Consider the following 27,811-nt stretch of genomic DNA (forward strand, 5'->3'; position numbering starts at 1 on the left):
TGCATCCTTCTCTCCATGGCATTGGCCACTACCTCCCTGAGTGTGCGCATGTCCTATCGCCTGACTCCTCGCCTGGACTGACAGGGCCCCACAAGCCAGGACTGTACCTGTTTTTGTTCACTGCATCACTGTGCTATCACCCTCGTCCAGCCAATACCTGCCCTGACAGGCATCTACACACAATTCGTTGACACGCACCTGCTTTTAAATGATTGCTTCTACCGTCGACCTGAACTCGCATTTCGTTCCTTCTGTATCTATCGACTGGGTGTCTGCGGCGAGTCAGGCACTCTTCCTGGGGCTCAGAACGCAGCGATGAATAAGCAGACGAAAGTCCCTGCCCACAGGCTGCCTTTCTCGCTGGTGAGTCAGGCATGGTGTTGTGTGGGCCTGTCCCTGTCACACCCTCGTTGCTCACTTTTGTGCCCAGCATCCACCTGACCCGCGGGAGCTAGGAGCTGGTGGACACATGCTTTCTCCTTCCACCTTGCATTCTACACAGTACCTAGGGGGCCCCCAGGGGACTCAGCCCAGCTGCTCACAGAGGTGAGCGCCTAGACGACGCACCCTTGGATGGGCTTTCTCCCCCTTCCTGTTTCATTCTTTCTGGTTCTGACTCCTCTGCCCCTTGTCCTCAGGACCACTTCCCAAAAGAAACTACCTGACCTCTGTGCCCTCTCCAACACTGGTTTTGAGGAGAACTCAACCCAACAAAGCTAGCATTTTAATTCTTTTATCAGGTTATTTTCTACATTTCCATCTTGGGTTCCCCACTGTATTTTAAGTTCCTAAAGGGCAGAGATCAGATATTCTGCATTCCTCCCCACCCCACCCCCCAGTTACCAATTCAAGGCCTGGCAAAGATTATTAAACATTTGTTGATTTTGATTTAATTAGACAAAAAAGAAAGAGTACAGCGGCCATCTGTGGCCCAAGGGAGGACAGAGCCGCTTTTGGTGCAGAGACCCCTGCCTGATGCTGGCTGAGGCCAGGACCTGTCAGGGCAATTACCGTTTTCTCTTCCGCTCACCCATCCTGCTTCCCCCCGTATCCCTTTCTCCTGGACTTCCAGCAGCAGCAGGTCACCAGCTGCTGAAGTAGCTCAGGGCCCACTCAGGAACGCTGCCTGCCCCCTGCTCCCTCCGAGCTGGGAGCAGGAGAGACCAGGCGCTGCTTCTCAGAGGGGGTATCCACGTGTCTGTCTTCTGGTGCTAAAAACCAGATATGACAGGACCCTGCTCCCGCCCGGCCACAGTCAGGGGCTCAGAATGAATGAATGAATGACTTCAAAATTCAGTACCAACCCCCAGGATTCTCATAGAAACAGAGAGCGACGGGGTCCCGGTAAAGGTGCAAAGAGCGTGGGACACACTTGGCAGACGGGAGTTGTAGTTACAGGTCTACCACTAATTTGATTCTCCTCTGATCACGTACCACTTTTCTGCCCGCAGCTGCCTGCAAATGAGAAGGTTGGACCAGATGATCTCAAAGATGCCCCAGCTCTGGGACTCCTAAATTACAGAACTGGAAGGAAGCTGATCTGTCAGTTCAAATAATCTGGTTGGGCTTTTTTTTTTTTCCACTTAAAAAAACCCTATGTCTACTCTAAACCCACTAGGGGACAGCTTGAGCACATTTGTTCTTGCATGCTCCTGGACAGCCACTGTCCTTTCATACAAGCCTGGTGCCTTGTTCTTGCAATCGACATTTTTACGGAGATACCCCTAGATTCTCATTCAGTCGTAAGAAATACTATTCTTTGCCCCATTTCCCCTAATGATAACTTTTTGTTAAATCTTAAAATGCTGTCCCAACTAGGATATTGACACTGATACAATCCATCTATCATTTAATTTCCCTCGTTTTACCTGTATTTATTTGTCTGTGTTTCTAAGTTCTATGTACATGTTACCTCTTGTTCTCAAACCACCAGAATCCCTTGTGTTGCCCTTTCACAGCCACACCTCGCCTTCCTTCCACGCCACCTCGTCCTCCATTTGATGGTTTTTCAAAACTCTTCTTATCCGGAAGTCATTTCAAACTCACGGCAACGTTCCCGTTCGCCTGTACTCAGATTCACTGATTGGTCATGTTTTTCCCATTTACTTTATTGTTTTTTTCTATCGACATTTTTTTCTGAATCGTTTGAAGGTAAGTTGCATAATCACGACCTTTATTCCTTCACGACACTTCAGTGTGTATTTCCGAGAACTGGGATATTCTTGGGCGTGAGCACAGTACAAGTATCAACATCAGCACTTCTAACATGGGCCCAGTCCTTTCACCTGCCAGGGTTCCACTCTGTCCATCTGGAGTGCCCACCCCTCCAGTCCAGGAGTCCAGGACCAGGTACCACCTTTAGTTGCCACGCCTTTTTAGCATCCTTTAATCTGGAACATTCCCCAAGCCACCTTTTGTCCTTTGTGACATTGTCATGGCATTTTGGAGAATATAGCCCCTGCCCCTTTTTAATAGATGGTCCTCATTTTGGGCTTGTCTGAAGTTTCATCATCACTGGATTCAGGTAATGCCGTCTAGCTGGGAATACTGCACAGGTGATGCCTTCTGAGGACGTGATACCCTGCTGCTCTTATTAGTGATGTTAATTTCGATCACCTGGTCAAGTTGCTGTCTGACTGCCCCATTCGTAAAATAAGTGTTTCCCTCTTGCTATTAATAAGCCTAAACCATCTATGGGGAGGCATGTTAACCCAGGCAAGTATCTTCTCTCAATAAACCCCACCCCTAGCGTTCACATGCACGGAGGATTCTTGCCTGGACCAACCTTCACTATACCCGCGGTCCCTTCGAGTCCTCCTCAGTGCTGGAAACCAGGTTTTCCACTGTCCCCTGTCCTGGCGTCTGTGGTTCTGGCCTCTGAGTCTTCTCCAAGTCCTTCCGATGTCCTCCTATGGCCTTTGGGCGGGGACTAGGCTGAAGCGGTAAACTCAGCAGCCTCAACTGGAAATGAGCTAATGTGGGCTGTTCCCCCTTAAACCGTCCACCAGCGATTTGCATAATAGAGTGGCCTGCGAGCACTTACTTCCTGGACCGTTTCCTCGTTCCCCCCCACCGAGTCACCTCCCTCACCCATTGGTGGCATTTTGTTCAGACAGCCCGTCCACACCCCCTCCCCCTCCCCGTCCCGGCTCTGTCCTGCCCTGTTAAAGCCTAAAGGGGGCTCCCCTAGGGGATGGGCCGACTTGACGGAACCGAACGCCTGGGCTCCACTGCGTTCGCTGCAAACAGTCCCGGCGCGAGTCCCACCCTCCCCTTTGACCCTCGACCGGCACCGAGAAGTGCTGGAAGTAAATCGTCGCTCGGGGGAGGGGGGTAGTAGTTTTCCCGGATTTGGGTATTTCGTCGGGTACCTCATGCGCAGCAGCGCGGATAAAAGCGCAGGGGCCGCCCCAGGCTGCGGCAGGAGCGGCACCAGGGGCGCAGCTCCGGGAGGCTGGGATGCGCCAGGCCCGCCTGGCAGCCTGGAGGGCGGCCCGCAGGTGGCGGCGCGGGGCGGCCGACTGGGCGGGGGAAGGGGAGGGCTCGGCGCGCGTCGGGCGGTGACGGCAGCGCGGAGGGGAGGTGCGAGCTGCCCGGCCTCCGGGAGCCATGGCGAGAGGCCGCGCCGCGGCGCCCGCATCAGTGTCAGCACCCGCCGCAGCGTCTCCGCCCGCCGCCCTGGGGCCCAGCCGGCCGCCGCCCTCGCGCGCCCGGAGCCATTGACCCCCGCGCGTAGCCAGCCAGGCCCCCCCTGGAGAGGGGCCGCCCGCAGGAGGGAGCGCGGTGGAGACCGAGCGCCCCCAGCACCCCGACGACCCCCGCGCCCCGGGACCCCAGACCCCGAGCCCGCGAGCGCCAAGTTGGCGGGCCGGCAGCAGGAGGAGGAGGCGCGGAAACCGAAGCCCGCTGCGTGCGCCCGGGTGCCGCCGGGCCGGCTGCTGCTGCAGAGGGAACCGGAGCCGCCGGGCGGCCGGGGTCGGGCCGAGGACAACGAGGAGCCGCGCGCCTGGCAGTTCGGCGCCCGAGGCCCCCGGGACCGCGCCTGCTCCGGGGCCGCGCTCCGTGCACCTCTGGCGGGTAAGCCTGGGGTCCGCTTACCCGTGCCTCGGGCGCATCGGGCCCGGAGGCTGGTTGGGGAAGGACGCGAGTGTTGTGGGAGTGTGGGCGCGTGATGTGGTGGCGGCGGCGGGAGTAGCTGCGCGCTGGGACCCTGCGGGGGGAGTGCCGCTCCTGCACCCGCCGCACCTGCGGGAGGCCCTCGGGGGCCCAGACAGGCGCCTATAGGGAGGGCATCATCTTGGTCACGCCGTGTGGCCTGGATTCTGGGCTCTGGCACTCCGAGGTGACAGTGAGGCGACCTTCAAAGAACCCCGAGCTGAGCCAGCCCAGAGCACGAGCAGCACCCCGATTCCCATTCGCCCTCAAAGCTAATGTCAGTGCCGTTTGAATGTGTCTGGGACCGAAGAGATGGCTGTTAGCACCCTCCCCCTTTCCATGCTGAGAGTTAACAAGTTCACTTTGTCACTTTTTTGACTTGAGTTTTAGAATTCTTCTCGAATCTCCAAGGTCATCCTGTTGGCGGGTTAAAGAAAACGCAGTGAAGGGTGTTGTTTCGCGGTCTGTAAGTCGAGTTAGGGAAGCACAAGTCAGAAGCCCAGCTGCGCACTCTTAGGGCTGGTGCGGGGTGCCCCCTGGCTCGTTCAGCCTCTGTGTTTGGGACCCCTTCGCCGCTCTTGTGCAGAAACGGTTTCAGCGCCCCCGCAGTCTGGGTGGTTAGGCCTCTGATTTTTTTTTTTTTTTTTGTAAAGTTTTGTTCTGATCTGCTGTACCCACCCTTCGTTGCTTAAACAATTGTGTGTCCCTTGTCAGTGTTGTCTGTGAGTTTGTAGGCAGGACGGGGACTTTTTCCTGGTGCTCTTTTGGTGGCAGACACCGCAGGGAAACAAGCTAGGAACAGGGTCCTTCCCGGTTTCCGACTGCAAGAGCCGCAGAGGGAGAGGTGGTCAGACTGAGCGATGCCCCGCGCCGGGCGGTCTTCGCTGGGGTAGGGCGTCTCCCCCCTGGCATTGGAGGATGGCAGAGAGGGAGCTTGGCCGGCAGGTTCAGAGCGGAACCCGGAGGGATAGACGGAGCGTTTCTCGGTCTCTCTTGGTTTGGAAGGGTCACACTGGTGCGTCCTTTGATCTCTGACCTCACCCTTTTCACAGAGGTGCCCGGACACGTGTAGACTGAGCTATCTGGAGAGCGGAGCCAGCCTCGGGGATGCTGTGCTGGCGCAGAAAGCCATAGCCAGGGGCAGCAGTTGTGGCAAGAGCTGGGTTTCAGCTTGACCCCGGCCCTAGCCATTTCCTGTCCCATGCCCCAGGGACCTGCGTGAGATTTGGTTTCCCATCCGCAGCTGTCCCTGAAGAGTGGCTGCACCCTGCCTGTGTTGCTTACGCTCCTTCTGAGAATACAGTGACCTTGGAGTGGGAACCCTGGATTCACATTCCAGCTCCTCTTTCTCTCTACTGGCTGTGTGACCTGGGGCCCTTATTTAACCTCTCTGACCTGGCTCTCCCTTCTCTGGGATTGCCCCCCACCCAAAGGAAACAAAACAAAACAAAACAAAAAACCAAGCCTCATCGGACTGTTTGTAAGGCTTAGGAAGTTTTTAAAATGGAAGTGTCTGTCTGTAAAAGTTGGACTGAATAACCCGTGAGGCTGTTCAGGTCTCCTGCCGACACACTGTGTATGTGAGTTGTGAGTTGGCTTTAAGCCCCACCCGGGATCATAAAGAGGTATTAGAGTGGTAATTATCTCCCTTACAGGTTTATTGTAAGGTGAAATAAAAGAGCATTATTTGAATTGGAAGGAGTCCCTAGACTTTCTTTTTGGTTTCCAAACTAACAGCATCTTAGTGTTTGCCATGTGCTGGGGACTTGCTTCTTGCAGTGGCATTCTGAGCCCCTGCCTCTGACCTTGCCCATAGTAGGTCTCTAATTGTTAAATGACTCAGCTCTGGTCTTGACCTTGTACCCCCAAGGTGGAGGGGCAGGCCTGGGGCTTCCTCTGGGCCATCAGCTGTCCGCGTTTTCATAGACACGGTTATTCTGTTGCTTTGTGCAGCCCATGAGCAGCCTAGGAGGGCAGGGAGGCAGGTGGCCACTTCTCCTACGAGGGACAGTTCCTTTTTCCCCTTTAGGACTCGGTTGAGAAAGGCATTGGGGAAAGGCTTCAATGAAACCCACAGAGTGGGTATGAAATATTGATACCTTGCAGATACTAAATCAAGTCTTTCTCCTGGGGTGTAGTTTATCAGCGTGTGGTGGGAAGTTTAATAAACTTGGGGATAATAATGTTACAACAACAACCAGCCTCCTCAAATATATAATGATTCCTGGATCCCTGGTTTTGAAAATGGATTCTGGTGTATTTAAGTCATCCGTACCCCGTGTGCACCTTGGCTTTTGTGGGGAAGGACGACGGGGTGCGCCTTTTAGGAGAGTAAGGTGTCGGGGAGAACTGCTCCTACCTGCCCCAGGGTTCTTAGCTTTAAATTTTATAGTCCTGGGTGAGAGAGTGTCTGCTGAATAGGGACTCGCTGCTCAATGGGCCTTCTGGTTCCTCCCCTCTTTTGTCTTCTTCCTGAACAAATGTTCTCCGTTCTGACTTGTCTTCTTATTAGGTGCATCCCAATGAAGGCCACCTGCAGGGTGGAAAAGCTCACAGTTGTAGCCTAGGGAGGGTAAATAGTAGTGTCTGTGTAGCCCTGGGTGCCTCCAGGCTACCCAGAATCCCCAGTGATGTGCAGCTGCGTAAAGAAAGGCTTTGACACTCATCCTCTAAGGCTGTGTGGCATTACTGTTCATTGAGACACTCACTTAATTATGTGTTTGTTAACGCTGCACCTGAGGTGCAAGAGGGTAGAATGGGGTGGAAGGTGGGTTCTTGTTTGGGTTTCTGGCCCAGTATTTTAGGAAGGGCCGCTTCCAGCCTCACCTGGTAAGTGGCGAGCTTTTCTGAGAAGCTGTAAGTTGCTTTGGTGGAGACTAGTAAATGGGAACTTCTCAGGTGGCCATGCACAGCCCTGGGACTCTCCTGGCCTCCGTGTCTCAGCTGTGACATGGATTATAGTGATGCTCCTTGAACTTGCCCCGCAGGAAGCCTGGGGAGGGGGACCGGGGAGCCCAGCCTGAGGTTTCCAGCATTGTTCAGCGATTGCTTTGATGAAGACTAGAACACAGGACCATCTTGTTTGTTTTAAAATAAAAATAATTTGAATGCTGTCTCGTGTCAAAAAGGAAAAAACACTCCAGGAAGATGCAGCTTATTTTCCCTGGGGGCCCTGGCAGCTCCCCCAGCACAAGCATATGTGCCCCCAGTTTGAGAATCTTGGAGCTGGATAATTTCTACAGTCGCTTCTACTTCTAGACTTGATGACGTGCCAGGACTTTTAAAAGCAGAAGGTAATCTCCTTCCTAGACAGAATGGATTTTGTACTAACATCGGAAAAGGATGCTCCAGTCCTGAAGGAAACCGGGAAGAAATGTTAATGAATGAAAGAACTGCCAGGGTAGAAATTATCCGGATTTGGATGTTAAGGAAGACCACCTCTGGGTGTGCGGGGGACTTTGAAAGCTCCCCCTACCCCTCCAAGAATTAGTTGGAAAGAATGTGAACGTGGGGGTGAAATGGTTTGACTTTTCCTGAAAGGCATCCTTTCGCATACCGTTCCGAGCACCTTGCTTTTCTCTGCTCTCCCCCTTAGTGACGAGACGTGGTTACTAGACGGCGTGATGGCATTGACTTAGAAATGCCGTTGTCACCTGTGTCCACACCGGTTAGCTGTGAGCAAATCCTGTGTTTGATAGGGGTACGGGATTGGAGTTTTTCCTTCTCTCTCCAGGTGCAGAGAGAAAAGGCATCCGTGCATGTGGAGAACCGTAGGATTTTAGAATTCTCCATCAGTTTCTCTGGTTGCTTTAATAAAATCAAGAAGACCTTCCAGGTCATTCTGTAACACCACCCGCATATGCTGTGGGCCTGGGTTTGCTTTGACGGCAGCATTCTGTTGGCTCTCAGTTTTTAAATTTGGCAAAATGTAGAGGAGGCGTGATCTAGTGCCGGCTTGCCTGTGTTTATGGCGGGCCTTATCAAATCGTTTCCAGTTTGGGGACGTGGTCGGTAACGTAAAACATCCCTCTAGAATGCCGGACATGGCTTGGCTTCACTTGTATACTTGACTCATGAATTTGAACCAGGAGGAGCAGGTGAGCAATGAGCGCGGAAGCCATCCTTGATTTTTTTTTTTGTCTGAGGACCACTGGGAAACTTCTCGTGGGGTGTGGGGAGGGGACATTTCTTTGACCTCCAGGGGCATCTGTTGTCCTCCATGTGATGAGACAGACACAGAGGGAGTAACTGCAGACGCTGGGGCTGTTTGTGCCAAAGCGGCTAAGGGTCCAGGTTCATGATGGAGCCAAGTGGCCGTGGTCTGTGCGGAGAATGGCCATGGGAAGATAGCGATGGCTCTGAGAGAGGCACTGCGACTGTGGCTGTTTGACTCTCGGTCCCTCTGTCCTGGCTCCAGCGGATCGCAGGAGGGAAAAGGCCTCACTACTCAGCACGCCTGGCAGGGAGCGAGTCAGACCCTCAGACCCGTCCCGACCTGCCAAATCTGTGTCTGCATTTTAAACCCATCCCCAGCGGGTGTTAACGCTCAGACACTCCTTTGTGATCGTACAGAACGCTCTCTTCTGAGGCGCAGGGCTGGTCTTTGCATGCGTGGGGAGGAGCCGGTGGTCCCCACTCTCTTGCCCCTGCCCTGCTTGGGAGAGTTGGTGTTGAAGTTGGTGCAGCCTCTTGCCTCTACTGAAAGGAAAGGGGCCAGGGTTTCTCTGCAAAGACTGCCAAACCCATTGCCTCCCCAGCACCCCCTTCTTCCCTTCATTAAATCGTGTGCAGTGAACTATGAACTGGGAGGGCCCAGGGAGGGGACACCTGTCATTCTACATCAGTCCAGAATCCAGCCAGTTGTTCACCCTCCCAAACCCAACACACACACCTCAGACATTCGGTGATGTTACGAGTTCTTAAAAATAAGCCAAAACAGTGACTAAGACAGTTCTCCCCAAAGTCTAGCTGAGCAGTTGAAGCATCCACCCACTCACCCACCTACTCTTTGTTGAGCAAACCTGAAGTGCCCTGTGAATACGGGAGAGCACAAGATAGAGTGACAGGCAGAAGTTAGATGGAGGGGAAAAGTGGACTTGACCCCAGTGGATGGAACCTCTTCCTCACCCTCTCTTCTTCCCTCCTGCTTTCCCAGCAGGTGCAGAGCTCGCACCCTGCTGTGCTCCGTCCATAACCTCCCTCGGGGGAGAGAGCAGGTAACCTGTCTTTGTCCAGTTCTTGTTTTTTTTTTCCCCCGTTCTTGTTTTTTTTTTTCCCCCCTGGGGCATCCAAGTCCCCCAGTCGGAGAGATGAAAGAAACTCTCGAATGCAGTGACCATCTTATTTCTTTAGACAAAATAGTGGTGAAATATACGTAACATAAAATTTACTGAAGTGTACAGTTTTGTGGCACTGAGCACATTCATGCTGTTGGGCAAATACCACCACCGTCCGTCTGTAGGACTTGTTCTTCTTCCCCAGCTGAAACACGACCTCCATTCCGCTTTCTGTCCCCATGAACGCGGCCACTCCAGGGACCTCCCACATAAGAGCAGTCATGCAACATCTGTCTGTCTGTGATGGCCTATTTCACGTAGCAGAATGTCTTCAAGGTTCATTCATGTGGTAGCCTGCACCAGACTTTCATTTCTTGTTAAGGCTAAATACCGCGGCGCTGTGTGTCTCTGCCAGCTTATTCATTCATCCCTCGGCGGACCTGCGGGTTGCTTCAGCCTTTTGGCTCTGGTGACGAATGCATCTGTGAACACGGGTGTGCGAAGATGTGAGGACTTGCATTTGCTTCTGTGGGGTCTGTACCCACAAATGGAGTGGCGGGATCCTGTGGTCTTTCTATGTCTCATTTCTGAGGAATCACCCTGCTGTCTGCCCCAGCGCCTCTGCCAGTTTGTATTCCTCCTAGCAACGCACAGGGGTTCCAGTTTCTCCATATCCTCGCCGACACTAGTTACTTTCTGTAGTTTGGATGACAGGCATCCTCACTGGTGTGACGTGGTTACTTCTTTTGAGTCACTTTTCTCCCTGCGTTCTGTGAAATAGCAGGAGCAACTTCAACCTTTGCTCCCGATTGCCTGTTAATTTCAGGGGGCAGGGATGGGCATCACATTTAATTTATTTAGTAATTAATTCATTTAGTAACAGTGGTGGGGCATAGATATATAAGGTTTCTACAGGCCGCTTGTGTTTTAGGGTCTGTTTAAGGTTTTTCCTTTCCTTCTTCACAGCCACGTCTTTTTTGCTTTGAGTGGAAATTGGAGTGTGAGTTGGGGACTCAGACGGATGACAGTAGAAGGGCAGCTCAGTCACACAGCACATTACGTCTTGTGACTCTGAATGCAGGGGTCTAAGAGTAAACTTGGTTTGACTGTTGAACCTTGACTTTGGGCGGAGGCATTGTGTGGTCTGACCTGTGCAGAGATCTGGTGGTGGAGTTATGAGGTCAGGGCCTTGCAGAGTTTCAAACCTGGGGAGAAAATCGGAGGGTTACTTAATAACCTAAAGGCGCAGGCAGATTCTTGTCACGTTGGGAAGTCGGAACTGGCAAGCGTTCTTCCAAGGGAGGAAAAACACTGAACAAGCAGACGAAACCCAAACCTGTGATTCAGGAAGAGCAGTGTAATGACTTAGAGAAAAGGTGGGGGGCAGGAAAACGAGCCATTTGTTGTGTGTCTGATTCACTGGTGCTGCATCTGTGAGTGTTTCGTATGGGCGCAGAGGTCCTGAGGCAGCTGGCTGACTGGCTTTCCTAGTGGAGAAGGAAAGAGCATCATCCAGAGGTGGGAACTCATTGCCCCCCTTGCACCCAGAATATGTTTTAAATAATGCTGGAATAAAAGCGCGGGAATGGGTCAGGTCTGTTTTATGTACCCACATGGGGTGCAGCCTTCTTCTCACTCATTCATTAAAAAGATAAAAACCTCCAGATTTAGCACGCTACCGATGTGTTTGAAGCCACGCTCCAATCTTCCCTTTTGAGACTGGAGCTTTGTCAGTTTTGAGCCACGCAAAGGACTCCTGTTTATGACAGAGAGATCCTGACTCATCATCACCCTGTGTTGTCATAACGTCTATGGTTATGGAGAGAATGACATGGACTAACGGGTGTGCTTGGCTCAGAGGGAGCCTTCCTGTCAGCCGTTATTATTACTGTTGTTGTTATCGAACTCCTTCTGATTCACTGGTCCACAAACAAGTTTGGAGCACATCTCCTGGGCCATGCCTTCGCTTTTATGATGCTAACGGGCCTATTCCCCATGACCTCAGACAGTGATGTGGGCTATGGTTTGTGCTCACCTGACAACTAAGTTTCCTCCTCTGGCTTTGAGGAGAGAGGGTTGTGTTTGCAAGGATTCTAAGGCATTGGACTTGATGTTTGGACACAAATACCGAAACATTTCCAAAGTCTGTTGTGGAAGAAGTGTTTGGTGTTAAGTATTGGAAAACATGTCTTTCTATTGGAGAAAACGAGCAAGTAATCCTACTACTACAACAGACGATAAAAGGCGTGACAACGTATGCGTCATCATTGGGAAAATAGACTTGAATGTTGACTAATGCAGTAGATGGGTTTATAGTGCACTCGGAATGTAGGAAAATAGCTTCTATTATTAAAAGAAGTTACAAGCACCAGAGGAATGTCAGAGCAATTACTGAATGTTCCTTGAAAAAACTTTTAGCTAGGCTGTCGCTTGATACTAGAAGAGACAGGATTCTCATATGGAAACAGATAAAGAAAATAAATACTCAGACTTCTATCTTGTATGGTATACTGACTTCTCTGTTTGGCCAGGGAACGATCAGCCTAATCAAGTCTGAGAATTTCCCTCACAGACTGGAAGCTACATCCACATTTGGTCACTAGGCTGGAAAAAAGGATGCAGTTTGCTAAGTTTCCAAAGAGAAGGCCCACGGCAGGTGGGGGTGTCAGGGGAGAGGCAGCTGGCTTCACCTTGTGCCCCAGTGTGGTCCCAGGTCTCCTCCACCTCCAGGATGACTGAGACCTACAGGGGAAGCTCTGGCTTTCCTGCAGGTGAGAGAGGGGCAAGACTTCAGCTGAGGTAGTAAAGGATGGTGTGGATGCAAAGAAGCGGGTCCCTTTGAATGATGTTGAGGAGCTAAGGCTTGCTCTTTGGAGAGATGGAGGTAAGGTGAGGGAGGAGTGGAGTGGAGGATGCGTCTGATATTCCAGACTGGATGAGCATAACTCAGTTGTGCAGGGGCGGGGGACCTGGAGGGTCCTGTTTTGAATGTGCTGGGTTTCATATGCTTGTGAAATTTTCAAGTGGAGATGCATTTTTAGGGCAATGGGACATCTGGGCCTGACACTCAGGAGAGAGGTTCGAGTGTGAGGTGAGGGTTTGGGCTGTATACCATGGAGACCGCAGAGGTATCCTGTGCAGGAGAATTCACGGAGGCCGGACCAGAGTTTGGCCAGGAGGAGACCGGCAGTGCTGGGGAAGAGAGAGCATTCTTGCAGTGAAGCGTGGGGATTCACGGGGTCACTCTGCTGTGAGAGGCCAGGTAAGATGAGGGCGAAAACGTCCTTTGGGTTTGTTTATACCTAGTATAGGTGTGCAAACATTTGTAGAATTAATTGCTGTTTTCCACGGTTCAGAAGAGACACTGGCCTAACTTTGTAAGCATCTTGACTGTAAGAATTCTCACAGAGTTCACGAACGTTTGCAGGGCCCCTTGTCAAGTGTCACGTACGCTTGTCTCACAGGTGTCCATGTTCTATGAGTTCTGAAATTAGTGAGCTCAGAATTAGGGATTTTTACTCTACTTTCTTGTGATTCTTACACATCTTACTTGAGGTTTTACGGTTTGTACCGTCAGAGTTACAGAATCATGGTAAAATTGGGGGGGAATTTGAGATCACTTGTTTTAGCAAAGAGACCTCTGTAGCCCCAGGAGAATGGATAAAATAAAAATTTAACAATACCGGTTTGGGGTGAGGATTGGAACAACAGAAAGCCTTATGCATCACATAGAAAGAAGACCAACCACTTGGAAAACTAGCAATTTTTACTGAAGCTGAACCTATACGTTATGACCCAGTGATTCGCTCCTGGGCTGATACACAGCAGAGACAAGGGCTGTGTACAGCAGCTTTACCCGTGATAGCCCCATTTGGGAAAACCCAAATGTCCATTGACTGCTGACCATATCAACCACTGTGGTATGTCCATACGATGGAATACTACTCAGCCATAAAAAGGAAAGAAATATGAATCCATCCAACAAATGGGTGAAAGTTACAGGCAAAATGCTGAGCGGAAGAGGCCAGACACAAAAGTGTATTCTGGGTGATTTCATTATCAGGAAGCTCGGAACAGACGCAACTGTCCTGTAATAAGTATCAGAACAGTTGTGGTCACTCATGAGGGGTATTGACTGTACGTGGTGTAATATAAATAAAATTACTAGAACTGAATGCATAAGATAATGAAAGACTCTAGTTAATTTGGTAACTATTAGATTTTATTGCCACATGACATAAAATATTTGTTCTACAGAGTTTAATTGTGCTCCAATTTGTGGTTTTCATCTCATTCTCCCCATGGAGTCATTTCTAATACCCACAGTGCCCGTAAATCATTCCTCAGGAGGCTCGTGTCCAGCCTTTGGGGCAGTTAGTGAAGCCTGCGCGTTGATTTCACCAGGGTGCATCCTTTACTATGTGGGCTGGAGCTAGGACTGGACTGAAGTGACTGAGGCCCCTAAGGTACAAAATTTAAGGGGGTGGACAGAACTATTGTCCCCAAATTTAAGTAATCAAGATAAATAACTTAATGCATTATTTAAAAACGAATGCAAAAAAATATATGATGAACACAATAGCAATGTTTTTATTAAAGACAGGGTTGGTGTTATGGAATTTTCCTTTTGCCTCTGGCTCCGGTGTGACCTGGCAAGGCGCAGTTGTGGGCCCAAAGATGGAGCCAGGAGGACTGTCAAGGACTTGAGACCCATAGACTTGACCTGGGGACATGGCCCAACAAGAGTGACAGTGGAAGGACAAGGTTGACAAAGACCGAAATAGAAATGGACCATGTTAATGCTTTTAGTGTTTTGGGAATGGAAACAACTATGTTGTGTCTTAGATAGGATTCTCCTCAGTGTATCAAACGTTCCAACAGAAGGGAATCCTGTGTAAAAAAAGTACTTACAGTCCTTAAAATACAGTAATTGCTCTTTAAGCTTTTGTGAATTTTGCAGTGGCATCTTAACTTACAGCAGGAGTGGTACTGGTGTTACAACAGGAGGTTGTCAAGTCTTAGATAACTTATTGGTGGCCTTAACGAGGTAGAAACACCTCGTCTTTAGTGCGAAACAATCTGTAGCCGTAAAAAAAAGTTAATGATTGCCCACCGTTTGGTAATCGTTACAATGACCTGGCACGCAGGGGTAGAATTCAGCAATTTCCTACTGGATTTTTACTGCATGCTGACCAAACACACCCATGTGGCCAAGTGTGATTTCAGAAATGGGGCTTTGTCTTTTTCCGGTGAATAAGCAAGCCCAGGTGTCATGTCCCTTTGGCCCTTCCTCGGGGTCAGCATGTGTTGCCCGGACTGAGAGAGAGATCCCAGATTTTTCAGCTCCTCTTCCAATTGCTTTGGATACGGGATCAGTGCTAACTGGGGTCTCTTCCCCATCACTTTCCGCTTCCCCTCAAAGCTGAAATCCTTTCCCTTCTTGACGCCGAGGTGCAGTTTCTTTAAGTGCTAGAGGGCTTTTAAAAGCGTACAGCGATGGGAATACGTTTCAAACAATTATCCCGGAAAGGGTTAAAACCTCCCAACTTTGTAAACCCCACATGTCTGTTCACATCCCCCACCCCTTTCCCGTTTGGCTGAGCAGCATGGTTTCCTCCTAGCAACAGGCAGTGGTCAGTGGGGACGTCAAGCCTGCCTGACAGCCTGTCAGAGACAGTCATCCCCGGACCGAGTCCCCAGGGCCCCTGGCGGCACCTTGTACCCTGTACCCCGGCAGCAGGGCACTGTTGGCGGCCTGCTGGCCTTTCCTTGCGTGTGGATTCTCATTGGCAGTTCCGTTCAGATCTTTTCTTTGTGTTCGCTTTGGTTAAGTTGTGTATTTTGAGGGGTTTGTCTGTGTCGTCAAAGCTGTTACATTTATTAGCTTCACTCTGATCCTCGTAATGTCTAGAAGGTCTCTAGTGATGCCCTGTGTTTTATTTCTGGTATTTGCCTTTCACGTGAAGAACGTCCCTGTTCAGAGCGGCTGGTTCAGAGCCATGTAGCTCGGGGAGGTGGCTGGGGGTGGTGTAAGGAAAAGGGGGAAGGGGGCAGTGGAGGCAACAGAGCCAGGGAGCCTGGGGAGGCCAGAGGGCGGCGTGGGCCCTGCCCTGGGCCAAGCCCCTCCTCTCTCTGGAGGAGCTGCTGGAGAAGGAGTGGTCACATGGGTGGTGAGCTCATTAGGCTGGGGACACCAGCTGTGCTATTATTGGGGCTGTTAAAGTCTTGGGCAGATGTTCTTAGGCCCAGTTCCAGCCTTGTTCACTTCCCACATATGGTCTAATACAGTACGTGGAAAAAGAGCCACTTGGGAACAAATAGCTTTGCCGTGAAGCACAGCCCTACTTTTTTCCCATGAACTTTTTCCTTTTCTTTCTTTCTCTGTCTTTCTCTGTCTTTCTCTGCCTCTCCCTCTCTCCTGTCTGTGTTTCTTCTCTATGTGCCTTCTCCCCCTCGTCTTTGTCTCTGTTTTCCTCTCTCTGCTCTCTCTCTCTCCTCTTTCTGTGTCTGCATTCTTCTCACCCCCCTCCCTCCCTCTCGTACTTCCTTTTTTCTCCTTTGAGGCCCTTTTGATTTAACCCCATGTGGAAGTAGAAGAGGACCTAGTGGGACATGAGGCAAGTTTGCCCATTTGGGGTGAACAGGGAACCTCAACGTTTCCACTTCCTAGAAAACACAAAGAGTGCAGGTAAGTCCGAGGGTGACCACGCGCTGGAGACTGTTTGGATGAGCGCCTGTTTTAAACAGCATGATTCGCTTTCGTGGCACAGCCGTGTGGCCTTAGGGCCACTGTAACCTCAACAAACTGCCGAGCAGGCCAGGGACAGGGGTTACTTTTGTTTATTTTTACACGTGGTTTGTGCATTGTTGGTTTGGCTGATGACCTCTCTCCCCACGGTTGTCCTGGATCTCGCTGATCAGCCTTTATCAGTAAGCTTCCATGCGGCCTTTCCCTGGACCCTCGTTTTCACAGTGACCCACAGCGCCGCTGGCAGTCACAAAGTACAGTCGATGTCAGACTGACTCCATTGTTCTGGGGGACCGACTTTCTACAGGAAACGTGCTATAATGTGATCGGACCTCACTATTCTTTAAAGCTCAGAGTAATGCAAGCTTCCTTGTAGAAGTTTCCTACTGCTTATTTCAAGCTGCTGATATTTTTACACAGTTACACTAACTTGGTAGCTATGACACAAAATTACCATATTTTTATGAAAAATAGTGAAGCGATGCACGCCTACCTTAGTGTCATTTATCCTCTAATAATTGCTACAATGGTCAGGAGTGGTTTTCAGAAAAGCTTCTATAACCCGGGCATTTTTCTTCAAAAGAAAGAAAATATAAGAATTTTAGAAAAAATTCTCTTTTGGATTTTAAATATTATTTGGCTGTAAAAAGATTGTTAAAGCATCCAAAAGCCAAAGAATAGCGTGAGATTAGCATGAGAAGAGAGCTGCTGAACTGGGCGGCTAATTTTTCACACTGATTTCTCTGCTAATTCAGAGATTAGGAAAGAAAAGCAGGAACAACTTTTTTTTCCCCCCATCTCCCTAACTTGACTTTATCTGAAGGAGGGGAAGGATTAAGTAGGAAGCCTTTCTCACAGTGGCAGCCCCAGCTGGTGGGCGCAGGGGCCAGAGCTCCAGGCTACACACAGGTCAGCCTGCAGACCTGCTGCATCCTAGTGTGTTTGCCGAGTGGTTTATGCTTCTTCTGCAAACACATGGGTTATGAATTCATAGGTCTTCTGCAGGTAAGAGTCCCCTCTGGTGGGAGTCAGGGCCTTCTTGGCAGAATGGGAGCGGAGATCAATTTGGAACAGTTGCTAGGTATGTGTGGAGTGGCTTCCCTGGGCCAAGCATCGAGGTTTGACAGTCAGTCAGAGCGTCCAGGTCTGGGGAAGGGGAGAGACACAGAAAAGAGTAGCACATGTCTGATGTAGAGCCAGGTAGTGACCGCAATGGGTGGGAGGGAGGGTGGGGGGAGGGAGGGTGCTACAAGGGCGTGTTTAGGGAGGCTATGGGCGAGCAGACACTAATAATGGGGTGGGGGTGGAGAACCCTGGGAAACAGGGGGCAGACTGTTCTTTGCAAAGCAGACAGCAAGTGTCGACATGCCTGCCAGACGCCCAGGGCGGCTGGAGCGCAGGAAGCCCCTGGAGAGGAGGTGGATGCACACGAGGGGGATGTCGGATATCTCGGATGTCGGTGCGGCCTGCGTCCCACTGCCGGCAGTGGTCAGTTGACATTACAATCTGACTGTGTTGGAAGGAGGGGCTGGAGGAGTCTGAGCAGGGGAGAGACAGGAATCGATTTACTTGTTTCATGGGCCCCCCAGCTGCTGTGCAGAGGGCCAGGGTATGGGAGCAGGAGGGAAGCAGGGAGAGTGGCGAGGGATTGGCACTGGTGCAGGCCCTGGGCAGCGGCTCCGGACACCTGGCCTTGGTTGAGGGGCCGGGCAGAGAAGAATCTGGATGACTTAGACCTCGCTTACATTCCAAATGGAATTTTTAACATCAGAAAGCACTTACAAAATCAGCAATTCTTCTGTTCAGAATCTTTATATGCACCGCATTTTGCCGTGTATAATGCACACTTTTTTGGCCCGAATTTTTGAGGGAAAAATAAGGGAGCACATTATACATGGGTAGTACTAATTCCATATCTATATAAATGTTTTTAATTCTTTTATTTATGCTTATGTGTTAAAAGTGTAATGTTAGAAAGCAATAACGATATCTGTATGCAAAATAATACCCTGGAATATGATAATTAGTTTTGTTTCTAAGTGTAAATAAATAAAAAATTGAATTAAAGAATTAAAATGGAAGATATTTTTTCCTGAACGTTTGGGCCAAAAACGTGGGTGTGCATTATACACGGCAAAATACGGCAATTTGTTGGCGAACAGTTAGTAAGGACCACGGGGTTAAAGTTTCCCAGGACCACAGACACAGTGGAGGCATCCTGGTCTCAGAGCTTAGAGCTGAAAGGTGAGAGAATGCTGTCCTACAGCTGAGAAATGGCACTTCCTGGCAGAGGTGAGAAGGTGAACCTCACACTCCATCCCAAATCAATGAGCCCGGAGTGACCGTGAACAGATGGCAGAGAGAAATAGGGAGGCGGGCCTCTGAGCACAGTATCGGTAATGATGGATTCCGGCTAACCTCAGCAACTGGAATTTTCAGAACTGAAAAATTCACGAAGATTCTTAAAGTGATTTGATAATATTTTCTCGGTGTGTGTGACCAATCTGCTTAGTCTGTGTCAGGATACGGTGCCCTGTTGGAGATTTACTGTTTTAAAAACGCTTCTCTTCGAAGTTAGAGTGGGGTTGTCTGAGGTGCGTTTGGTGTCCTCACCATGGGGGTGATGAAAGTGGCCCCCAGCCAGGACTAGAAGTTCAGGGACCAGGGAGATGATAAACAGGGTGAACGGCTGCTCCAGGGCTTAGCCTTCTCACTGCTCATCTCCATGGTCTGAGGTTCTCTCCCTCCCTGTCGGGCCTGGTGGGAGGTGGGGGGCAGTCTGAGCTGAGGAGGGAGTGAGGGGATTGGGCTCCTCCACCCTGCAATCTTGGGGGACGAGGCAGCCGTGTAGCAGGTTCCCTGAACAGCCTGTGCCAAAGCTCAAGTGAGTCGGCCGCTGAGGTCACCAGGACGCCTCTGGAGCGGGCACTCTCTCGGAATTCAGTGTGGCTGAGGACAGAAACCCATGCCCTTTCTGGCAGAGTGTGGTGAGAATCACCACCACCAGAGCTGGGCCCATTCCGGGATTGCAGCCAGTGACGGTACGGGGGCTTGTCCAGATATTCCAGAGTGTGCTGTTGCTTTCCATGCAGCGGCCATGGGGTATGCGGCCCAGAGGGGCTGCCATTGCCCCGTGCTGTTGGTGGCCAGGCGAGTCTCGCCAAGGACGGCGTGAAGCTCTAGGAAATGGCTCCAGTTCACCTAGAGCGTGTCGACCTGAAAAGACTTCTTCCCAACCTCTGAACTCTCCTAGGCCTTTCCACTCTGTCTTATTGGCATCCGAACAAATAAATACCAAATGAATGCTGGTGGTTAGTTTGCTTATTAATGTTGGCTGCAGGCCTATAATCCCATTTCATTTTCCCACTTTTCTCTTTATCACGCTGAGACTGTGGCACCAATATTTTCTGTAACTCCCTAAAACAAGTGGGGTAGGTCCCTGTCCTCCTTAAAGTGAAACTCCCTCGTCATTGGAATCGAGACACTGGCTGCTTTGTTTGGAAATGTGGGAAGGAAGGGATTTTTCCTGTGGAGTGTGGTCAAGTCAGCTCTTTTAGAGATGTAATTTCTGGGCTCCTGTTTCCTTAAAAACTGATACGTCCATGTGTTTGTTCTGGAGCTACTAGCATATCGCATTCCAGGCTCTTTTTAATGGGCTCTGGGTCCCTGCTTGCCTCCATCGCAGGGAGTACAGTAAGCCATTCAGGAGGATGGGGCAGCTCGTTAGCCAGCAGCGGGCGGCCTCTGACCCCGACCCCTCCTCCTTGCAGATGGTGTGAGGCGCAATTAGAGAGCCCTTGCGTGGGGACAAATGGTTGCCAGGGCATAAATAATGCAATCTACCCTGTCTCTGCCTGTGCTGGGGCCGAGCGATCTGGTGCTTTGGAAGCTTGAACCTGGAATTTTGGGTCCAGCATATTTGGGCGGTGTGGCCTGGGGCAAGTTCTTCACCAGTGAGCCTCAGTTTTTCCAACTGGGGAAGAAGACTGTGTGGGGTGATTGGGAGGACTCAATAGGTGGTGCGTGGAAGGGTGCACCTTGTTCTTATTTGTTGGTAGCTGTGTGGAGGGGGGGCCCAGTGCCATTCCTTTGGGGTGGGGACATTTTGTTATCTCATCATCGCCTTCCTTCCTCCTCCTCCTCCCAGACTCTCTGGCTCCATCATGGAAGACCCAGGCATTTCTCTCAAGGTCATCTTCCCTTGTCCTACTTCTGTGTCATTCTGGATTCTGATGACTTCCCTAATACTGTGACCGTCTCCTCTGCAGTGGTGGCTTCTCTGCCCTGCTTCTCCCAGGGCCCCGATCACAGCCGGACTGTGTCGTTTCCCGGAGTTACCTGTTCCACCTCTGAATCCTAAGCATGACCGCACCATTCCCTGAAGTCCAGTCCTCCTAGCCCTGTGCACGCATTCCCTACCCACTCCAGACTTCTGGCTTCACCCCCTCCATTCTGTCTTGTAGCCCTGAGCACCATTGTCCTTCCTTGGCACCACCTGGCAGAACTCTGTCCCTGCCCCCTGAGGGCAGCTGGAGGGGTTACATAATCACCTGTCACCTGGCGTGATGCCCCTGTGCTGCGACTCCAGCAGGGCTGAGGCTCTGCCCAGTGGTCCTTTCGCGGTGCCTTTTGCCACAGTGACCGTTCCTCCAGACTTTCCATGTCTGTCTCAAACACCACACCCCTTGCCTTCCGTAGGTCCTCTCAACGGAGTGAGCAGGAGCCAGCTCACTAGCTGCCTCCCAGCCCCCCTGTCCAGCGTCCTGTGCAGCTCTTTTGTCCCCCCCACCCCCGTGACGTGAAGGGGGACCCTCTTCCTGCCTGAGGCTGGTTTGCTTGTCCTGTTGGATCCCCCCATCCTCTCCCACCTTTTCAGCAGTGGCGTTTGGTCACTTAGTCCTTCGTTCTGTCTCTTCAGCTGCATCCTTTCTGTGGACTCCAGGCCACCACCCTGTAATGTGCTCAGTTCTCTCTGGTCTTTCTAGACCCCCATCTCCCCCCAGCCATAGCTCCCTTGCCCCTGCCACTGCCAGTCTCACTGAGACATCCTCTTCCCGTCTGCCTGGCCCTATTGCCATCAGGCCCTGCGCCCGTCACTCCACCTCCAACGGCTCAGTGAATTCGGTGCTGGTCCGGGGCACACCCTCCAGCCCTGCCATTCTTGACCTCTGCCAGCACAGTCTCTATTACTCATGTCCTTCCCATCTTGGAACGTTCTTTCCTTTGGCTTCTCTGGAAGCTGCGTCCCCTGGGTTTTCCTACTACTTCCCCCAACACCTCCCTCACAGGTGGAAGGCTCCTCTGCCCCCAGGTAGCCTTTGAATGGCAGCGTCCTCAGGGTGTGGCACCTCCAGGTGAGCCCCTTGCCTTGTACACTGGAGGCCACCATGCCTGTGGCCTTGGTTGCCTCCTGAGCTCTGGACCCGTTCACCTGCTGCCTGACCACAGCACACCTCCCTCCAGGTGGGGGTGCACACCCTGCCCAGCTCACCACCACTCGTGCCACCCGCCCTCCCCGCCTCTCCCCACCCACAAAAGGGTCTGCCTCTGAGCAGAGTCACGTGGAGGACACCACTGCCGTCAGCTGCCCTGGCAGCGGCCTGGACCTTGTCCTGACTCTCCATCTCTTTAACTCCTGCTCCCTCCGAGCAGTTGCCTCCCACATCTCTCAGAACACCCTGCTGGACTTGGCTGCTCTATACTTACTCTACTGCTAAGTCACCTTTCTATAGTGCAGATCAAATCCCCTCACTTTCCTGCGAACATCCTGTTCAGGATTTAAGGAATTGGCTCCCCACTGGGCCAAAGGGGCTGCTGCCCGCCCCTCCTTCCCCTGCTAGAGCCCTTCACAGCCCTTTCAGTTCCTTAACTGGGCCCTGTGTCCTCTCCCTCCTCTGGGACCTGGCCTCTGCTGTTACCCCTGCCTGTGGAGCCCTATCCCCACCCCTTTCTCCACAGAGCCTGTTCTGGCAGCCTGGCTAATTCCTGCTCACCTTTTAGGTCTGACCTGAGGTTGGCCCGGGAAGCCTTTCCTGACCCCAGGTTACCCATCTGTATCAGCTGTTTTCCCAGCGGCCTGTGACTACTGATATTTTTGTCTCTGGCCCCTTGAAGGTAAAGAGCATTCGTGAGAGGCTTTGCTTGGCCAGGGCAGGGCATGCAGTCGTCTGAGCCAGCACTGGGCCGTTCCTGTCTGTGTATTGGAGGGGGCAGAGCTTGTTGAGATAAATTCCTCCCCACAGACAGCAGGCCCTACAAGGGCAGGGGTATTGTCAGATTCGTTTTCTGCTGCATTCCCAGTATTAGTAGAAGCAGGCACCAGTGCCTGGCACATAGTAGGTGCTCAGTAAATAGTGATCAAATGCCTGAAGAGCCCGTGTGAACTTTTTGATCTCAGCCTGGTCAGTTTTCCTGGTGCTGATTTAAGCTGCTGTGCCCTCTGCCCGGCTGACAAGGGCACGGATTTGGGAAAGGGGCCGGTCCCCCAGAGCCGACCTCCTCTGCAGCCTCTCTGTGTGTTTACGCCACATTGCGGACCTGTTAAAATCACAAGTTGTAATCACCAGAGCCATGTACCGCATTCCTGGGTCATGAGACAGCAGTGGCAGCTCTGACTCTTGTCCCAGCTGCGGGAAATTGACATGTTTCTGGCCCCGAGAAGGAGTGGCTGAGCCTCCCAACTGTCCCACCAGGCCGGCCCCTGCACACCGAGTTCCTTTTAACCGTCCAGGGAGACGATGCCCCGGTGTGATGAACCTGGCGGAGCGCAGCAGATAGCACTGTGGTACCGTGGAGCGGACATGCTATTGTGTGATCCGAGTGGCAGCTGCTTTTACGGTTTTAGGATTCCGGTTACTAATTTGATAAGGTCCTTTGTCAGTCATTCATTGGACCCATATTTACGGCGGGCCCACTTGATACCTACTTTCTTTAATGATTTTTGGTCTCTGCTTTGGGGCTCTGTTTTCAGCCCTTCCCCTGAGTTGCACGAGGCTGCTGGGGGTCAGGGGCTTCACCTCTGCTGCTCCCCAGGGATGCTCAGGACCCAGCACAGTGCCTGGCTCTGTGGTTTTGTTGAATGAACGGCAAGCAGCGTGCTGAGGATGGTGAGCAGACAGGCAGCCCCTGCCCCTGGAGTTTACAGACTGGTCATGTGGATGGATGTCAGTGCAATTTCACCAGCAAATGTAAAGTTGTACCTGTGAGCGAGAGGCCACAGTGATTGGAGGACCATCGCAGGACCTTTTGGCTGAGGGAGTTTGGGAAGGCTGCCCTATCGGAAAGGTGTCCAGCCAAAGGGAGGGGCAAGGCCATGCAGATGGAGGGAGCCACATGGTCCCTGGTGGGAGAGCCTTAGAGCAGCATCCCCAACCTTTTTGGTACCAGGGACCACTTTTGCAGAAGACAGTTTTTGCATGGACCTGGGGGTGGGGTGGGGAGGGATGGTTTCGGGATGATTCAAGTGCAGTACTTCAAGGTCACCTCTGTGGCCCAAGGGGTGGCAACCTCTGCCTTAGAGGCACCAGCCAGAGAGATCTGCATAAACTCTTTCTGTTTCTAAAATTGGGCTCCAATACCTGCCTCTCCAGTCTTAATGATAACAACAGATAACGTGTAGTGTTTACATGATTATAGCATTTTTATCCTCCTCCCAGTTACCTGCCGCCCAACCCCTGCCCCGAGGTGGGTCTTGGGAAACCAGTTAGAGGTTGTGTCCAGGTTGCTGAGCTGGCCTGGTGTGGGGTTCAAGTCCAGGCGGCTTCACTACAGAGCCCAGGCTTCTTTCTCCTTCCTGAGGTGAGCTGTGCGTGGTGTGATGTACTGAAGATGCAGGTGGTCCTGGATCCCTGAGAGCCGATTCAAAGGGATGCTGCAGAGAAAGCTGTTGGGCCATGTATAGTGAAGGACAAGGTTATAACGTCCTCAACAACTTGTCTGACGGGGTGTGGATCAGGTGCCTCACCTGACTGGGGGACCTCCAATGCGGGGAGACAGCAGGTCAGGGCTTCGCAGTGGTTTACAACCTGCTGGACGACAGGCGAGTTAAAATCTTTCATATAGTCCTCTCCTGGGTCTCAGGGTAGGATCCGGAGTGGATCCTACCTGAGCTGGATTTCCCTGGGCCAAAATACCAAGAGTATATTGTTGGTTTGTGTTTAAACACCCCTGAAATATAAGCCACATACCTTACAATTCATCTAATTTAGTGGTTTTGGTATATCACAGTGTGATCTTTTCCTGGTTACTTCTACTTTGCACTAACATAAGAAGCCATTGTCCACCTTCAGGTCACGAAGATCTACTTCAGTGTTTTCTTCTCGAGGTATAGTTTTAGCTCTTACTTTTGGGTCTGGGATTCATTTCTAGTTAGTTTTTCTGTGTGGTGTGAGGTAGGAGCCCTACTTTGTTGTATTACGTGTGGGTGTCCAGCCATCTTAGCACCACTTGTTGAAAAGACCTTTCTTTCCACATTGACTTGTCGAAAATCAACTGACCACGAATGGAAGGGCTGATTTCTGAGTTCTCGTTTCCGTTTCAGAGATCTGTACATCCTTACACCTGTAACCTGCCTTTGGTTACTGGTAGCTTTGTCATGAGTTTTGAAATCGAACAATGTGAGTCCTCCAACTTTGTGTCTTTCTTTTTCAAGCTTATTTTGGCTAGTCTGGATCCCTTACATTTACAGTTGCATTTTAAGATTAGCTTGTTAATTTTAGCAAAAAAAAAAAAAAAAAAAGGCCGCTGGGATTTTGATAAGGTTTCTATGGAGTCCGTAGATACTGTTGGAATGTTTATCACTCGTATATAGGATTTTCTATGTATTGTTACAAGACCATTATATGCAAATAGAGAGAGGTTTAGTTCTTCCTTTCCAATCAGAGTGTTTGTTTCTTTTTCTTGCCCGTTTGTTCTGGCTGGAACCTCCAGGGCAGGGCTGAAGAGAAGTGGCAGGAGGGGACATCCTTGTCTTGTCCCTGATCATAAGGGACAACATTGTCCTTCACTGTGCAGGCTGATGTTAGCTATGGGATTTTCCTAAATGCCCTTTGTCAAGGTGAGGAAGCTCCCTTTTCGTCCCACCTCGTTTGATGAATGTTCTATCGTGAAAGGTTGTTGAATTTTATCAAATGCTTTTTCTGCATCTATTGAGACGGTCACAGGATTTTTGTCCTTGATTTTGTTCAGATGGTATATTACAATCAGTGACTTTCAAATCATTACTTTATTACTTTTTTTTATTGTTTTTCAGGACTTCCATCAAGTGAAAATATTTCTCAGTGAAATAGAGACTCCTGAGAAAAACATAGCTTCTGCCTGCACATGGTTTTTTATTGAACTAAAGTTCTTTCTGTTTTTTCTTTTGGAAAATAAACCAATGGAAGTGATTGCTTCAGAGTACACGTCCCAGAGCAGGCGGACGATTCTTAATTTTGATGGCCAGTGGGCTGTTCCACTGGCTAGGGCTGATCATCTGTGTCGCCCCCGCCGTGATTATTGTCCGTAATATTTAAGTAGATCCTGACCTGTCTGGTCTACTAACCAGAAGTGTTGCTAACTATACCGATCTCCTTGTCTCATCTCTTAAAAAGAATGATGATCCTGGGTTCTTATTACCAGAGGATGCTGGCCTCCTTTGCAAAGAGCGTACTAGGAGGTCGCTTGTGTGGAGAGTGATCCCAAGAAATTCTGCTTTAGAGTTCTTGCTGATCTTTCCTCCCCCTTTCGGGGTGAGGATTAGTGTATCTGCTACCATTCTTGTGGGTTTATGGGCAGCAGCCTAGCAACCGTTTCGTGGCACTCAGCTGTCTGCCCTGGCTTTCCTCTCCACCTCCTCCTCCTCCTGCCTTCCCTCCTCGCCCTTTCCCTGTCCTTCCCCTCCCCCCTCTCCTCCTGTCCTTTCCCCTTTTGTCTCTTCTGCTGTTCCCTCCCTCCTCCCTCCCCACCTCCCCCTTCTCCCCTGGCCCCTTCTTTTTTTCTCTTCTCCTGACCCCTGCCCTCGTCCTTCCCCCTTTGTCTTGGGAACCCTTTGTCCTGCTGTGACTCCAGCCCCCTCCACCTACCCACCCCCCAGCCCTGTGAGCAGATCTCCAGGCTTCTGATGGATGTTGTCTTTCTTTGGCTTTTGGCCCGTGCGTTTCTCCAACTCCAGACTGTGGGCCCTGTTTTCTCCACGGGGGAAGTGGGGAGGAAAGGGGATCCCAGGTTTAATGGCCGCAGACAGGTGCTGTCAGCAAGGTTTGGCCATTTCTGAACCAGTCCCTGGCTTTGCTCCTTGCCATCCTGGTTCTCACAGTGGCCTGTGAGGGTGGCAGGAGCCCCCCCCCCCAAGGAGACTCAGATTTGGACGAGGACAATGCACAGGCCTCTAAAGAGCTCTTGATAATTTGATGGACAGCTGCCTTTGAGGGCCTTTGAAATGCTCGGGCCTGGCTAGAAACCTTCAGGCAGCTCCAGGCACTGGATTTTGGACCTTAAGGCTGATGTCAGGATTTTTTTTGTGTGTGTAATTTATTATTTTTTCATTAAATTTATTGGGGTAACTTTGATGAATAAAATTATATAGGTTTCAAGTGTACAGTTCTATGATATGTCACCTGTATATTATATTGTGTGTTTACCAACCCAGAGTCTAATCTTCTGATGTTGGAATTTTGAAGTATTGTTTTTTCAGTTCTACTTCATTGTCTTACTCCCCTCCCCCATCTACCGTTTGAATACTGTGGTACGTGGAAGGAGTTTTCTCCGTATAAGAGGGAAACTTTCCTAGAAAGTTGAGTCAATAAATTGGATTTGCCAGTACAAGTTTCATCTGGCTGTGCCAAGAGGCTGGACTCGGGCCAGACCGCCCAGGTTCAAGCCCCATCTGTGCCCCTTGCCATCCTGTGGGCTGTTCCTTAGGCTTCTGAAGTCTGCTCTTGTAGGACCAAGTGAGGTGCCCTGTTCCTCTGGTGCCGAGGGTCGGGGGAGGTGCTCTAGGTTAAGTGCTTATTAATAAATACTTTCTATTAGTTATTGAGAGACTATTTAGGAACAAAAGGCAGCCATTGAACCAGCCATGAGTTTGCTGCCAGTTTTTAAAAGTTTCTTTCCTGTGCTCTGTTTTTTCACTTGAATTATATGATTTCTCTGGATTTTCAAGTCAGCCCAGTATAAGAAATTAGAGCCGTGAAACCAATGTACTTGAAGGAAATAAAATCTTCCCCAAGTGATGCCTGTGTTTCTTAAGTATTTTTAAAGATGTGGCAGTTTCGAACTGGGATGATTAAAGTCTCGCAAAGCAGCAAGTGTTGCCGCCGTAAACTTCCGGCGAGGACGCATTTTGTAGTGCGCTACACCGGCGAATGTGCACCTTTTCATTTTACAACCTCGCTTGGAAGCTGGACTCATCCCTCCATTTAAAGGAGGCCTACTGTGGAAACCGTTCCAGAGGAGACGTTTCAAAGGTGGAAGTACAATGTTGCCCAGTTCATTGAAGCAGAAGCTGCATGCTCTCTGTGCGGTCTGGGGGAGCCACGCATCTCCTCGGGGCGCAGGAGAATGGCTAGCGCCCAGTGCGAATGCTTCTGGCCGCTGAGGCCCTTGGACTCTGGATCCGCTGCCCTGGCTGGGCCCCAGACCCGGACCCAGTTCT

General features: G+C 50.9%; 1 protein-coding gene across 4 annotated transcripts in view; it reads left to right on the top strand.

The window, feature by feature from the left end:
- Window positions 1–3,558: 3,558 nt before the first annotated feature.
- Window positions 3,559–27,811, top strand: part of TRAK1 (trafficking kinesin protein 1) — a 157,902-nt gene continuing 133,649 nt past the window's right edge. For 2 of the 4 annotated variants that reach the window (XM_053930403.2, XM_053930404.2), the window contains exon 1: window positions 3,561–4,077. The gene's annotated coding sequence lies outside the window, so the exon portion shown is untranslated. Of the gene's footprint in view, window positions 4,078–27,811 lie in introns of all 4 variants that reach the window. The other 2 variants (XM_053930402.2, XM_053930410.2) reach the window with 2 other exon arrangements.

The sequence above is a fragment of the Desmodus rotundus genome, chromosome 8 (genome assembly GCF_022682495.2).
Source record: "Desmodus rotundus isolate HL8 chromosome 8, HLdesRot8A.1, whole genome shotgun sequence".
In the NCBI taxonomy this organism is placed as follows: Eukaryota; Metazoa; Chordata; class Mammalia; order Chiroptera; family Phyllostomidae; genus Desmodus; species Desmodus rotundus.